This window comes from Eschrichtius robustus, chromosome 11, assembly GCF_028021215.1.
Source record: "Eschrichtius robustus isolate mEscRob2 chromosome 11, mEscRob2.pri, whole genome shotgun sequence".
NCBI lineage: Eukaryota > Metazoa > Chordata > Mammalia > Artiodactyla > Eschrichtiidae > Eschrichtius > Eschrichtius robustus.
The window spans coordinates 69,959,233-69,973,120 of record NC_090834.1 but is presented as its reverse complement, the minus strand read 5'-3'; the positions used below and the strand labels follow the sequence as shown (position 1 = coordinate 69,973,120).

At 38.0% G+C, this 13,888-nt stretch overlaps 1 protein-coding gene across 8 annotated transcripts in view; it reads right to left on the bottom strand.

Annotated features, from left to right (window-relative positions):
• Positions 1 to 13,888, bottom strand: part of MICAL2 (microtubule associated monooxygenase, calponin and LIM domain containing 2) — a 224,182-nt gene that overhangs the window by 14,824 nt on the left and 195,470 nt on the right. The window lies entirely within an intron of this gene.

Genomic DNA, 13,888 nt, shown 5'->3' with positions numbered 1-13,888 from the left:
ACCTTTTTCTAGACCTAATTCAAGACTTTATTTGTGTCTTGTTAATTATCATCTTGTTTGTTTTGTTCCATCAAGGGGAAATCTTTGGGCTATTTTCTCCATCTGACAGATTTCTCCTAGATTTGGGATTTCTGTGGAATCGATAAAAGGCATCCTGTACCTTTACGCTATATTGAAAGACAAAACATCAGATAGGACTAGACCAAGAACAGAGCCATCTAGCCCGTTAGAGACCTTTGGTGAAACTATTCTATAAACTTTAAATGCATGGCACCCAACCGGTACCAACCAGTCCACATTTCTGTATCTTGTCCACTAGGTTCTTATAAGAAACTTTAATAACAAAATAATTTCCTGAAACCAAGCTTCACAAAGCCTGCTTTGTCCATTGGCATGACAAACCTCACAACACCACCCAGAAAAGGAAATGACATTTGTTTTCCAAAGCTTCTAAGTAAACACCAGTGATTCCTTAGTAATCTCTAAATTTCTTTCTCAATATTCACAATTTCTTTAACCATCCTTTCTAGAATTTTGACAAGGATCAGAACTCATGTTTCTTTCTCATGTGGAAAGTAGAAAATGTACTCATCTCTAGTTTTTTGGTCCTGGAATTCTTCCTGAGTCTTCAAAGACTGAGGTATATCTGCAACTTATTTCAACACCAGGGGGTTAACTCAGTCAATCAACAAATTCTGATTTCGTAAGGCCACATCAAAGACACCACTCTCTGTATGTACGTATCATCTTTCACCCGGGCTTAGAAACCTGAATTCATTGCTCTCCCATTTTTCTCACCTATTCAGATTCAATTTCCTCATCTAGATATTTGCTTAACATTTCTAGATTGAGGACCATTTTCCTTGGTTAAGAAAACAAAAGCGGAGAGTAGAAAACCCTGCCTCTCCCCAGTCATGTAACATTATACCATCTGCTTCAGTGCTGGGTCTATCCTTGCCTTGTTTTTAATCCAAAAGAAACAGCACTGTTTTGCTGTCTTTAGAGTATTTTTTGTTGTTGCCTTTCAGATTCAGCCTCTTTGCTACATTATACCTACAGGTTCAAGCCAGACTTTTATCCTGCCTTCCATGTCCCTTCTTCAATCTTTCTTGTGTGTCCTTCTAAAATCTGGTCCCTCAGAGAGTTCCCTGTGCAGCCTCATTGATTTGTACTGATGCCGTACTCAACAAACACAGGTTGAACTGAATCAATCAATTTAATTTACTTTTTTGAGTGGAATAATTTTCAACTTTATAGCCTACAGTTTATTTTTTAGACTCTTCCTTTCCTCAGTAGTCAAAATCACTTTTGGGGATCTTTGAACATGGAATCAAGTGCAGATTTCTAGGGAATCTGCTTTCCCAAAGCACTGGGTGCAGGCAGATTGTGCCTAGCCCAGGCTTGCCTTGCTGTCAACCTCAGCAATGTACTGAGATTTCCATCACCTCACTGCTACCCACCAGAGAGGTTCCTTGCAGGTCCTAATGAAGTCTCAAGCAGCATTGCCCCCTCACCGCAGATGCAGTAGAGTGTAGTGGCAGAGGGCATGGGCTTTGAGATCGATCAGACCTTCTCTCCCACTTACAAATGTGTGACCTTGATCAAGTAACCTCACATCTCTCTGCCTCAGTCTCCTCTCTTGAAAAATGGGAGTGATCATAGTCTCTGCCTCCTAAATCGGTTATGAAGATTAAATGAGATGATGCAAGCAAAATGCTGAGCATGGTGCCTGGTACACAGTAAACATTCAATAAACTGTACCATTGTCATTACCACGCTGTTGTTTCTTCCAGTGTCTAGTTCTATAGTTCCATGTGGAGTATTTGCTGTATATCTTTAAACCTCAACTAGAGTGTAATCCCTGACTTGATTACATATGGCTAAACTTTATCTGGTAACTTCACTTGAGATTAATAAAAGCTCTTAAATAATTATATATATTTTTTGTCTCCACGTAAACGGAAGGGTCATATGGCTGGCTGGATCGTCAGCACTTGCTTGGGAAGAAGACTAGAGACTCTGTGCCTGTACAGACTGTGTACTCAACCATGTCTCCAGCTGGTCCACGGCTGCTGGTGAACTGCAAGCCCTTCCAGGGCAGGGATGTGACTGCTACATCTGGGAACCAGGATGCAGCTAGAATGGCACGGCCAGAAGGCGAGCAGCCTCTGGCTGTGAATAGAATAGCCCAGTTACCTAACCCTCACTGCCACCCCTGCTTGTGACCACAGTCGACTGGTTCTTCCTTTGCTCCTGTGCCCTCACATCATGCTCTTTCCTAGACAAAATGCAAGGATTCCACTTGCTTAGGTGAAATAAAGTAGTCAAAACTCAACACAAAACAACTTGTTATTAATGGAGTCATATAAATCAACCCACTTGTCCCTAAGTGAGCTCTCAAAAAAGCAAAGCAAACTTTGTCACTCCCTACTGAAATTCTTCTATAACCCCCCATAATCAAGTTCAAATCACCTAGCCTGACAGCACTTAGTCCCTGCTTACATTAGAGGGACTGGCACTTAATGGTCCATAACTTTTTTCTCAATGGAGAAAAACAGACTAAATGAACAATCTGTTCTTTAAAGTCGTGGCTTTTTAACCATTTCCTTTTGTCGGTAACGCTGAATGCTTCTCTGATTGTGTATTGGTGTGTGGTTTTTCCATGTTGGGTCTTGTTTTGCTCTCTGGTTCAGAACTATCTAATTCTTTAGACATGATTTCCTGCCCCCTTAGAATCTATGAGAAGTCCTAATTTGGTTTTTGCTGCAATTCTCTCAATGCCCTCAACACCCTCAGTGATGCTCTGGAGCATGAGCCGGCAGTAGAGTGATTACAGCCAGAATCCTCAGTAGCCGTGTGCAAGCATCTCCCTCAGATTGGCTGGGTTTCAGCCCCTGCCTCTTGTTCTCTGGCCTCTGGTCGGCTCTTAGCTCCTGTGCTCATCCACAGGCCTATTTCATTTAAATCTCTAGCCAGGCCCTCTGTACCCAGTGCTCTGGGTACGTTGACTTCCCACAGGCTCCTTACACATGATGGTGATAATCTAGAAAGCTGCACTGGGGGTCTGGCCTGATTCAGTCTTGGCAAAGCCAGGATGCTGGAAGGTAGCTCATGACCCCATTCTGGGAGCCAGAGGCTGCAGCTGAAAAACAAAAATTCTAGTCCTTCCTTTATTAAACAGCTTTTTGTTTTGTTTTGCTTTTAGCTACATATCTATTCAACATAAAGTTTTTCTTGCTTTTGAATTTTATTGAAATGATATCATACTATATGTGGTCTCTGCAACTTGCTCGTTTTAAGTTCTTTCTGTATGTTTCTAAAATGCCTCTATGCTGCTCATTCATTTTCACTGCTGTATATGTAATATTCAGTTGTATGTGCCACAGTTAACTGTTCTACAATTTATCCATTTTCCTGTTAATGGATATCTAGGTTGTTCTTAGCGGTTTGCTACTATGAATGATGCTGCTATGAACATTCTTGTATATGTCTTCTGATCCATGTGGGCAAGAGTTTCTCCGGAATATATACTTAGGAATGAAATTCTTGAGTAGTAGGGTATGCGAATGTTCAGCTTTACAGCATAAAGCCAAATTGTTTTCCAAAGAGTTGTGGCTGTTTACATTCCCACTAACATTGAATAAGAGCTCCCTTTGTTCCTCACCCTTGCCAAATACTTAGTATTAGATTTTATAAGTTTTGGTAATTTAATAGTTTAAAATAGTTTCTCACTGTAGTCTTAATTTGCATTTTCCTAATCACTAATGAGTATTCTTCTGTGAAATGTATATTTATGCCATTTGTCTATTTTTATATGGAGTTATTTGCCTGTCTCTTATTGATCTTTAAGAGTTCTTTACATATTCTGGAATACTGAAAATTTGTTATATTTGTTGCAAATATATTTTCCAAATTAGTGGCTTTTCTTTTTTGGTTATATTTGTTGCGAATGTATTTTCCAAATTAGTGGCTTATCTTTTCCTTTCCTTTATGGTGTCTATAGACTACCAAATTGAGGTCAAAAAGATTCTTAACTTTTCAAGTGTCATTTTCATATTAAAGTCTTTAATTTTTATGACATTGATTACATTTGTTGCAAATATATTTTCCAAATTATATGGTTAAAGATAAGGTTCAATTTCATTTTTTTCCTATATGGAAAACCAGTTGTCCCAGAATCACTTACTTCCTGTGAACTGCAGTGATACTGCTGGCTTATATCAAGTTTTCATATATGTAAGATTATGTTTGGGTTTTTGTTTGTTTGTTTGTTTGTTTTTTAACGTTTTGGCCACGCCATGCAGCATGCTGGACCTTAGTTCCCTGACCAGGGATCGAACCCACGCCCCCTGCAGTGGAAGTGTGGAGTCCCAACCACTGGACCACAAGGGGAGTCTCATGTTTGGGTGTTTTGGTGGCTTTCAGTAAAGTATTAAAGTTGGCTCCATAAAGGTTGTGCACATTTTTTTTGTTAGATTTATTCCTAGGCACCTCATGTCTTTATGCTAATGTAAGCAATATCTTCTTTGTTATCTCATTTTTTAGAAACCAATGCTGAGATATGGAAATGCAATTGATTTTTCTACTTTGATCTTATTTCCAATTACATGATATAGGCTCTTATTATTTTAAAAAATTATCTGTACATTCCTTTGGGTTTGCATGTGGTTAATTCTATCATCTGGAAATGACAAAAGTTTGTTTCTTCCTTTCCAAACCTTGTGCCATTTTATCCTTGTCTTACTGTACTGGGTAGGGTCTCCTGTGCAATATTGAATAGAAGAGGTGATGGCAGGCATCCTCTTTTTTCACAGATTTTAAAAGAAATGCTTCTAATATTTTACCGTTAAACAATGGTGTTTGCTACAGGGTTTTGGAAGATATCCTTCAAATTAAGAAAGTTCTGACCCAGCAATTTTACTTCTGGGTATTTATCCTAAGAACACAAAAACACCAATTTGAAAAGATATATACAGCCTTATGTTCATTGCCGCATTATTTACAATAGACAAGATATGGAAACAACCTAAGTGTCCACTAATAGATGAATGCATAAAGAAAATGTGGTATATATACACAATGGAATATTACTTGAATATGAAATCCTGCTGTTTGTGACAACATGGATAGACCTTGAAGGTATTATGCTAAGTGAAATAAGTCACACAGAGAAGGATAAATACCATATGATTTCACTCATATGTGGAATTAAAAAAAAAAAATGAACAAACAAAATAAAACAAAAACAAGGTCATAGTTACAGAGATCAGAGTAGCGTTTCCTGAGAGGAAGGCGTTAGGGGGTGGGTGAAATGGGTGAAGGGGATCAACTGTATGGTGATGGGTGGTAACTAGACTTGCGGTGGTAACAACTCTATAGTGTATATAGATGTCAAATTATAATGCTATACACCAAAACTTATATAATAAAAAAAAGTTAAGCTTCAAGAAGGCAAAATAAAAAGTTCTTTTTTTGCTAAGAGTTTTTATCCTAAATGAGTGTTGAATTTTGTCAAATGATATTTTCTTCTTCTATTGAAAAGCCCATATGGTTTTCCCTTTTAGTTTGTTAATATGATGATTGTTAAGTCACCCTTAGATTGCCAAATTTTAAAATTAATTGGATTAAATGTTCATTATATTCTTCTATCTTTTTGAATCTTTGTTTATCTGTGGTTGTGTCTGCCCTTTTCATTCCTAATTTATTTCTTCTCTCGTACTTTAAAAAACCAATTTAAGAGGATTGCCTTTAGTCTTTTATTAACTTTTCCAGTGAACCAACATTTGGCTTGCTTGATCCTCTCTGTTTTATCTTTATTCTCTATTTTATTTATAACTGCTCATATATTTATTATCTTCTTTCTTTAGGTTTATTTTGTTTTTCATTTTCTAAATGAAGTTAGACACTAAGCTCATTAATTTTAAGCCTTTCTTCTTTTCTAATAACAGTATTTAAGGCGATACCTCTAAGGACCATTTTCACTGCATCTCATGAGTTTTGATCTATGGTTTTCTTTTTCATATTTAGTACATTTTAAATTTCCAAGTATTTTTTAAAATATCAATTTGATTTTTTTTTCGATCCATGAGAAATGTATATTTTTACTTTCCAAATGCATAGTTTTAAAAAATACATATTGGGTACTGATTTCTAAGTTAATTACATTGTAGTATAGAATGTGGCCTGTATAATACGGCTTCTCTGAGATTTACTTTATGAACTAATATGGTCAATTTTTGTAAATCATCATGTAAACTTGAAAAAAATATACATTCTCTAATTTGGGGGTGCATGTCCATTAAATTAAACTTATTAAGTGCAATGTTCAAATTTATAGTAACGTTTTGTTTGACTCTCATTGAGAGATGTACTAAAACCTCCTGCCATGATAGTAGAAATTTCTCCCTGAAGTTTTATCATTTTTTTGTTTTATATATTTTGAGCCTATTACAGTTAGTACATACAACATTTAAAACTGTCATATCATCTTGGTGAGTTGATCATTTTAAAATTATGTAGTGACCCTGTTTATTGCTAATCATGGTTTTGGTATTAAAGCAAGTATTAAAGGTGTCTGCTTTTAATATAATTACCCTAGCTTTATTTTGCTAGTATATACTTGCCAATTTTTTTTTTTTACTTTAAACCTTTTATTTATTTATGTTTTATATGTGCCTGCTAAATAGCATATAATTGGGTATTGTTGTTTGTTAACTTTCACTACTATTACTGAGATATTTAGATTTGTTTCTACCATCTTTCTTTGTGCTTTTTATCTTTTTAAAAATGCTTTAAAATTTTTATTTAGAATTCAGTGGGGGGTTTTGTTTGGTTGATTATTTTTTCTTATTTTTTCTCCCTTTGTTTTCCCTAGCTGATTTGAAGTTATATATATTTTTTCTATTCTTTTCATAATTACACTTAAATTTTAATAGGTAATTTTTAATACCCTAACAAAGTCTAAACTTAATCAGTATTTTAGAGTCCTTTTAGACAACATAAGGACCCTGGAACACTTCACTTCTAATCATTCAACTCCTGACGTATGTCCATTTTAGTCTGGTATTTTAGTTCTATCTTTGAAAAAAATCCATATTATTTTATACTGACAATGTTTATTTGTTTTACCTACATGTTTATTATATTTTGCATTCACCATTTCTTCTTGACTATTTCAGATTGTCCTCCTAGGTTTATCTATTTTTTTTTCCCTTCAAGCATATTTGCTAGAATTTTGTTTGTAGATAGTTAAATCTTTTTTTAAAACTGAATGTTTCTTTATTGTGCACTTGCTCTTGAAATATAGTTTTTCTGGGTATACTGTTCTAGCTTGAAGGGGTTTTTTTTTTCAGCCTTTTGAAATTATTATTCCACTGTCTTCTAACATCCATTATTGCTGTTAAGAGGGCTGTTAGTAAAAATTTAGTTCCTTTCTTAAGTGAATTATTTTTTCTCTTTATCCATTTTAATATCTGTCTTTGGTATCCTACATTTTCACATCATTGTGCCTAGGTAAGTGTGGATTATTTTAAATTTATCCTGATTTCTTTATCTCGGGCTCCATGTATCTGTAGATTTATGCCTTTCATCCACTTTGGAAAAAATAAAGCTAGCCCTTATAAACCATGCATTTGGTGCCAGACCCTGTTCTAAATGTAATTTGCTAATAAATCTAATTTTCTCAGTACCTCAGCCATTATCTCAACCATTATCTCTTCAGATAATACTCAAACTTAATTTTCTCTATTCTCTCCTTCTGAGACTTCAATTAAACATATACCAGACCTTCTCATTCTATTCTCTATGTCTATAAGCTACTCTTTCCTTCTTTCCATCTCCTTCTATTCATGTGCTGCTTTCTGGTTGATTTCTTGAGATACACTGTCCAATTCACTAATTCTCTCTTCTGTTGTGTCTAAGCTACTGTTTAGTGTATTCGCTGAAGTTATAGCTTTAATGAATATAGTTTTCAGTTCTAAACTCTCTATTTATTTGATTTTTTTTAAAATCTCCGATCATTAGTTTTTATTTGAAAAAATTTAAACCTAAAGGATTAAGCATTATATTTAGTTGTTTCTTTAGTCTCTTTTCATCTAGAACAGTTCCCTAGATTCCTCCTTCCCCTTTTTTTAAATGACACTGACTTTTCTCACTTATTTTGCAGATTGTCTCCCAATTTGAATTTGCCTGATTGTATTTTTATGGTTAAATTCAAGGTAAGCGTTTCTGGCTGAGGTGCTGCATAAGTGAACATGTATCTTTCTTAGTACATCACAGCAGGAAGCTAATGATGTTAGTTTGATTATGGTTATGATTGGTTAAGGTTAAGGTGGTGTTTCCTGTTCACTTTTATTTTTCTGCTTGCTAATTTTTGTATGTAATCTTCTATTTCTTTAAATGTTTCCCATAGATACATAGTATATTCTGTATTTGATAATTATAGTTGAAGTTCTTGGCCATTTAAATTTGTTGATTTTGCTTGAACCTCATTCTTAGTGGCTCACTTCCTTGTGTTTTGGGTGATTTTTAAAATTATTATTATAAGCTCATGGTTTACTGAACTTTGTCTGAATCCTGAGAGCCTAAACTGAGGCATGGTTTCTTCCATATAGGATCTATAATTGGTTTTGGAGTGCTAGAGACCTGGCTTAATATGGGAATCTCAAGGTTAGCTCCCCTACTTTTTGTTAGACCCAAGACAACCCTGGATTTCTGTTTTTGTGTTTGCTTCCTTCCTGGAACATGTAGGCTTCAGCATACCTTCTTTTCTCTCTCTTTTTTGGCCCTGAGAGATTTCTCTCACTTACTTAAGAGCCTAGCAATGATTTCAAAAGTATCTTGTTGCAGTGAATGGGCTTTTATAGTATTTAGTCCACCATTCCACTGCTCCACACTTCTTAGGAACCACATTCTGTATCCTTGGATGAGGTGGCCAGTTGCGTATTTAGTTTAAAATATTTTTTTCAGGTAAAATTATTACGACAGTGTTTTTTAAAACTGAGGGTTGCAAAATTAATTTTATGGGTCACAACAAGCACTAAAAATGAGACAGAATAGAAAGTAGTAGTCTTTTATATGTAGCAAAATTCAATATTATCTCTTGAAACATTTTATGCAATTATATATTTATATGTACTAACTTGTGATATAAAACATATTTCTTGCTGCTGTCACGGGAATTTTTTTGTGTAAAGCAATTGTCTAGGGCACACAGCTTTGAAGCCTCAATGACCCTAGAATCCATGCAATGGAGAGAGGACCCAAGGCTTCTTCAGGAAGAGAATCTTAGTCTCGCCCTCACTGGGCCCATCTCTGTTATAAGGCCACTGCTCGACCAGGTGGCTACTGAGGCTAAAAACAGAGGTAAATACATAATAAATGGATTACTGACATTTGTTGAGTGAGGCAATCTGTCATAAACCAGCATCCCTGCATGTCTTTGCTGCGTGTGCCAAAGAGCAAGGCCTAACCATCCTGTGTCCCTGAGCCACTCCTGCAGCCAGCCAAGTAGACTACTTGTTTCCTGGGAAAGGGGGTTGGCTTATTTACTGCTTGCCATAAAAGCTGCTGAGTTCCTCTACTGTCGCACAATCCACTGTGTGCACAGCTGCCATCAGGGCCTATCAGACTACACCCTGGCACTTAGATACAGGGCAACTTGTACCACACTGCTGCTCCTGCTGTTTGCTGTGTTGTGAGTAAAAACTCCCTTGCTCTGATGCACTGAATATCACTGTTTACTTTCAGCACATAGAGTGTAGCAAATCCATCCAAATTCCTTGGTTGCTTAGCTACCAATTTCAGAGTCTTTGTCTATGAATGGCATCAGGATTCAAACTCAGGAGTGTCGGATTCTAATATCTGTGTTATTTTCAGGGCACCTTGTTGCTTTATCATCCAGGAAATTATTGTTTCTTCTGTTCCTCAGCAGCAGTCAAGATAAAAACCACAGAGTGTAAGCCAAACTACTTCCCTCTTCCTGCCTAGGGTTCATTGCAATTTCTCTTGTCATAATGTGTGCTCCTGCTGCCACCTGCTGGCAGCCTCAGACATCCTGCTATTTCTTTGTAAACCCCTTATCTGTGTGAAGGAAAAGCCATCGGGCTCTAAAACAAAAAAGCAAGAAGCTCAATGCAGGGATGCAGGCAATCAACTCGTAAACCATCCTCAAAGTTGGTAAAGCTATAAGGGAGGAATATTCCGTTACATTCCCCTGGGGACTAATCTTTTCTCCCTCAAAGCTGATCTCAGTTTTCACCAGATTTTACCTGTCCCCAGGTATTGAAAGAAAGCACAGATTCTGTTATCTACTAAATTTGAATGGTGGTCTCTTGATAAACTGTGGTGTTCCATCGCACATAACACTGACCACTACACTGACAACCAACAAAACCAGAAGGTAACCAAGAAGAGTCTAAGTGGCTGCAAAGCTCGACTTGACCTCTTCATAGACGGTAAGGCTCAGAGCAATCAGGCCGCTGTATATCATGGTCCTTTACTCTGGGCAGCTAGGACCATCGGGAGAATCCATTTCCTTTGTCAAGGACGTCCATCTCTCACACTTACACACACACACACACACACACACACACACACACACACCCTACAGAACATAATGACTTGTCATCTGGGGTGGATTGTTGGACTTTTGTTTTTCTTTGTTTCCCTTGCCTTGACAAAACGGGGAAAAACCCTTCCTGGGGGTGGGAGAGCTTGTTTCTGACTGTTGGAAAAAGAGAAAGCAGGAATTGTTGTCACGACAATTGGGAGCTCATCAAAGCCTCATTTTGCTCATCAGCCATCACTGCCCTCCGTCCTGCACCCCCGCGTGTTCCTCTAATTCAATGCTCGCCTAATGAATAACTCCTAGGAACAAAAGACCCTTTCAGGCTGGCGCACATCATTATCAGAGGAGACTTGCATAACTGTCGCAGACGACTCATGTTTTCAGGCCTGTCTCTAAATCTGGTTATTCACAACCTTTATAGTTCAATATTATTGCCTAACTGTGATCATTTTCTAATTATCCTAATAATACTTATTAAATAATTCCCATTAAATCACTTGAACCAGAGCAGCCCAGGCCAGCTCAAATACAACTTAACCTAATAAGCATCGGTCATTCATTAAGCACCAGGGCAAGCTCTTAAAGGGGCTGAGTAGAATATTAAACTGCAAAGGAATATTATTATTGCACAAATGTTATTACAAGTTCGAGTGTATTAATTTCAATGCCTGGTTTGCAAATCTTCTGTTTGGTTTCCTTTGGGGCCGCTCTCTGTGACTTGACTCTTTCAGTCTCCTGCCCCTTGTTAATCTGCATCTGTCACCCACATAAGGACAATCAAGGAGAAAAAGGCCCATAAACTTAACAGGGGAATTAAATTACCAAGGATATAGGGGGAATGAACAGAATCCATCTTCTGGCCAGGCAAATACACCTTTGAAAACACCATAAGATGGCCGAGTTTCTTTAGCTGATAACTGCAAATAGCCTTTTTTTACATTGAGGGTGAGGGAGATTTTCAGAAGCTTTAAAAATTTGGTTTCCAGACTTTAAATTTCAAGCAATAAAGATCAGAGAGTCAATTCTTTAAAAAGTGTGAATGGATATTTAACATTTTGTAAAATAATATCAGTAGCCATTTATTAAATGCCTACAATGTGGTAGGCACTCTTGGGAGACTCTTGGTCCACCAATACACTTAATTCTCAAAATGACCTGGTAATGTGAGGATTATTAGCTCCATTTTTCACATAAGGAATCTGAGAGCAGAGAGGTTAAGTGATTCTCCCAAAACCACACAGCCTAAATGCAGTGGAACAGAATTTGAACACAGGGCTCCTTGACGCTTACAATTTTACTTACCCCACCACGCCATACTGCCTCCCCAGCAAAAGGAAACATGTCCTAGCTTTGCTGGTTTATCCTTTTCACTTCTAAGGCTCTCACTGAAGTCAGCGGATTCCCAAAGACAAGTGCCAAGCCTTCTTGATCGGGAATATGACCAAACATTTCATTGTATCGAAAGCCCTGACAATGGCTGTAGAGGTAGGCAGGGACTCCAAGCAGTGAGAAACAGTTACCATTTTTGTCAAGAACCCTACTTCTGATGGGTGGATTTGGGTTCTCTTTGCAAGGAAATGCACAGAGTATTGTAAGAAAAGGAGCAAATATTTATTAACCATCTCTCCCATGCCAGGCACTGTGCTAGGGCTCCCACATACATTGTTTTAGCCAATCCTCACCACAAATCCAAGGAACAAGTATAATTTTCACTCCCACTTCAGAAACACAGAAGCTGAGGCACAGAGGGGTAAAGTCAGGCTCCAACGTTTCCAGAGAGACAATAACCACACAGCTACAGAAGCTGAAACCACAGGGCCTCTCACGTGGACCGGCCCTTGCAGGGCTCTGGGAGCAGCCCCACAGGTTTGCCTGCATGACTTTGTATGAGCTTCAGGCCTCACAAAATCTGGGTCTGCCCCTGCTGGTACCATTATTCTCGAATAACTGAACTTTTAAGAGAACTGAAGCCCTAACCTTTCCCTATGTTGTTTACATGATCACACACAGAGATATGTGTTTTCAGTGTCTGCTTTCTCACATTTTATATCCCAAATACAGAAGGCTAAAGACATCACATCAGAAATTAAAGAGACAATACCCCCAATATACACACATATATATATCACTGAATCGCTTTGCTGTATACCTGAAACTAACACAATATTGTAAATCAACTGTGCTTCAATTTTAAAAAAGAGACAATACCCCCCATTGACCCCAATTCACTAGCTACACCACTGCTGGATGGTTTCCACAAACACATAGATTTCTTTCAGTTTCATTCCTCACTCAAAACTCTCTGCTGGTTCCTTATTCGTTATGGCATTTCACGTCTTTTTACTTTTGGTCTTTGCAGGTACTGTTCCCTCTGCCAGAATAGTCTCCTCACCTCCCTGGTAACCTCCTGTTCCTTCTCCAGTTCTTGTCTTAACAGATCACCCCTTCCAGGTGATTAGGCTGACCACCACCCTTCCCCATCGAGATCAGTTAGGAACCTCGTGATTCTGTCCTCATTCCACCCTAATGCTTGTTCCCATCACAGCCCTCGTCCCCCTGTATTGTGGTTTATTCACATGTCTGTGTCCCTCAATGGACCATAAACTTCTCAAAGGCAGGAAATGTCATACTTATCGTTAGAGACCTACTGTCTTAATGTCCAGTACAAAGCAGGCCTTCACCAGATGAATTCTGTTTGCATCTAAGAATCTGAAGCTACCAGTAGAACAGTTACTATTCATTGCTTTACCTTGTGCCAGGTAATGCGCTGATTTAATTTCATCATATATATATTTCATCATGTATATATATATATCTCCTTTAATCGTTATTTCAGCTCTATAAGATAGGAAACCACTATTATCCAAATTTTAGAGGAGAAAACGAAAGTTCATAAAGGTTTAGAACGTGACTGGCCCAAGGCCCTACAGCTGATAAAGGGAGCTACAGGTGGTAAAGGGAGAAACCAGGACTTTGACTCCAAGTCCAGGCTTTGAATCACTACCAACATTGCTTCAACACCCAACTGTTTTTCCTGAATTTATCTTAATCCCTGAATTGCAAAGAACATTCACACTAGCAGAAGAGAGACCGGACAGACCAGAAATCCAAGGTCCACAGGCTGACTGATGCCCTGGGAATTTCCAACTGGACAACCAGTTTGATTTTGAAAGTGGGAAGCAGTTGTGGATTGAGCACCGCAGGTCCGTGTTGACAGTTCCACAGCGGGTGACAAGGTCTCACTGTTTTGCCCGGATGGTTAGACCGGCACTGTTTTCAGACCACAGACACGGGCCCGAGCCCGCTGTTCCAGATCCGCCC